Consider the following 3,297-nt stretch of genomic DNA (forward strand, 5'->3'; position numbering starts at 1 on the left):
TTCAGCTATGACTAGCAATACAAGGTGTCATGATTCGATTCATGATCAGCAATCTACATCATGGCTAATCCTAATCTTCTTACACAATCAATACATCATTTAATAATTTGTATTACATATCTTGCTCAATTTCAAAAAAATTAGATATCATATTCTTATTAACCAAAATTGTCAACATGTGATACGTATATAATAAAAATCATATATCCAAATAAAGCCAAAATCATCATGCATGTTGTGTGTGTGTGTGTATGTATATATATATATATATATATATATATGTATACATATATATATGTATATATATATAATATATATATATATATATATATATATATATATATATATGTATATACATATATGTATATATATATATATATATATATATATATATATATATATATATATATATATATATATATATATATATATATATATAATCATATAAAGAGATTCTTACTTTTATTGATCTCAGACTCAAGCACAACAATCGATTTATCCCTCGATCTATGAACTCTGGATCAAGGCATTCTGCATGGTACCTTCTTGTGTAGACAATTATACTTCTACATAATCAAGGTCAAAGTCAAATAAAAAATCATATATAATTAAGGATGAAAAATATCCAAATATTATAGACCCTAAACCCCTTCTAAGGTCAACAAATTGATTTGGATTTACCTAAATACTTGGACCCTCCACTAGTCCATAAGATCTCTAGAGCGAGAAACTCATAGAGAGAGAAAATGGAGAGAGAAGGTAGAGAGAAGAGAGAGAAACTCGATCCTTTTTTGTCTTTTTCCTTCAAATTTTTTATTTCTTTTCTTTTTCTTTTCTTCTTCTTCTTTCTCTTTTGGCAAAATAGGAGACTTCTCTTTCCCCTCTTTCCCCAAAATAGGGGGCTCACGACTAGCGGTGGCTGGGACCATAGTGGCAATAGCTGACGGTCATCCATCCTAGTGATTGGTGGTGATGATTGACACTAGAAAATCAAGAAAAAACAATAGAATAATAAGGAGAAAAATAGGGGCTTCATTTTTCTAAAAAATTTTGGTGATTGTCGGTCAAAATCAAGGCTCCCAAGGGCTAAGGAAGATGGGGAAAAGATCTATTTAAGGATCTCAGTATTGTACCTAGCTTCCTGAGGTGGTCGATTATGATTCTTGACAATCTTAGTGAAGGTCATCCTCGAAGAAGAAGAAGAGAAACAATAGAAAATCATCGACGATCTCCAATGACCTGGGTATAAAATCCAAGAGGGAGGGTGAAGCTCGTTAAATAGAGTGGAGGGAGGCTGATTTCCTCTCGAAATTGGCTTCCTACCGATGAGATCGAGAGGGAGAAGGAGACTTCCATTTGCTCTATTTTTTTTTAAAACTTTGCTTTGAAATCATGCAGAAAAAAAAAAGAGAACTGGCTTCTTACATAATTGCTGTCTATTATGCTAATTATTAGAGTACCTAGAGTCTATTTGGATAATCCAATAGAATTGGGCTGAATTTCTTAGTGGATTCTTGGATTGAGCCACCTAATTAAGCATGGCTCATATCAACTCATATCTCTCAGCCCAAATCTTGTGGGAAGGAGAAAAGGGCCTCTATGGATCTTTTTTTTCTTCCAACAAACCAATAAGGCCAGGACTTGGACAAGTCTTTACTAGGTGTGGGTTGGGTGGGTCAACAGACTTTGATTTCTGCAAGAATATTTGAACAAAAAATTCTTTATGCATCGCGTGTAGTGTAGCAAAATTGACATGGAGCATACTGCCCAGTCATATTAGACTACGTAGCGTAATTAATAATGAGACAGATACTTAATGTCATTCAATTTTTTTCTCAGATTTTTTTTTTGATAAAAATATTTTTTTCTCTGTAGAACAAAGAATGAATAGTATTATTACTTTCTGATGCCTTGTATAACTTTATGTGAATATATATAATATTTTGAATAATATATATAATTTTTTATATCTTTATATTACATCTTGAACAATATATATAACTTTTGATGTCTTATATAATTTTCTATGAATATATATAATATTCTAAATAATATATATAACTTTTTACAAATATATATGATATCTTAAATAATATATATAATTTTTGAATACCTTATATGATTTTCTATCAATATATATAATATCTTGAATAATATATATAATTTTTTATGAATATATATGATATTCTGAGCAGTATATATGACTTTTTATATCTTTATATGATATCCTATTGGTTATTATAACCAATAAAAAGTTATATAAGGTATCAAAAAATTATAATAAATAAAGAATATTATATAAAAATATAAAAAATTAGATATATTATTAAGAATATCATATGTACTTATAAAAAATTATATATATTATCAAGGATATCATACATATTCACAGAAAGTCATATAAAATATTAAAAAATTATATATATTATTCAAAATATCATATAATGATACAAAAATTATATATATTATTTAAAATATCATATATATTCATAAAAAATTATATATATTATTCAAAATATCATATATATTTATAAAAAGTCATATAAGGTATCAGAAAGTAATATATATTATTCAGGATGTTATATAAAGACACATGACATCATATAAGATATCAAAAAATTATAATAATCAATAAGATATTATATAAAAATATAAAAAATTATATATATTATTCAGAATATTATATATACTCACAGAAAGATATCAAAAAATAATAATACTGCTCTTTCATGGTTTTACAGAGGAAAAGAATATTTTTATTAAAAAAATTAGATAAAAAAATAGTTGCATGGTATTAAATGTCTGTCTCATTATTAATTATACTACATGATCCAATATGATTGGATGGTGTGTGCCATGTCAATTTTATTGTACCGCATATAGTGCACAAAGAATTACTCTATCTGAACAAGCATTTAAGAAGTTTTCCATGCAATAGGGCTAATGCTAGTTTGGAAGACATCCCTCGTCTACCCAAAAAGGAAAAGAAAAAGAAAATAGAAAGAATCAGAGAAGTATCCATTTGTTTGGTGATGATTAAAGAGGATCACCAATTAGAATCCTCATGCGCTAGACTTGATGAATGGATCCCACATCATTAGCTAAGGTTAGTTGGAAAGATTATTAAAGTACTTACACATTGATATTCTATGTGGGCGTTTGCTATTGGAATGTAAGGCCTGGCCCAATCAGTCTGTATGGCTGGCCTGCCTATTAAGGCAGTAACCCAATTAGAGCGAAACAGAGGATTTATCCTCTGTTCTGTGCGATGGAAGCCTCATTGCGTCCCCATCATGC

This window comes from Elaeis guineensis, chromosome 3, assembly GCF_000442705.2.
Source record: "Elaeis guineensis isolate ETL-2024a chromosome 3, EG11, whole genome shotgun sequence".
Lineage (NCBI taxonomy): Eukaryota > Viridiplantae > Streptophyta > Magnoliopsida > Arecales > Arecaceae > Elaeis > Elaeis guineensis.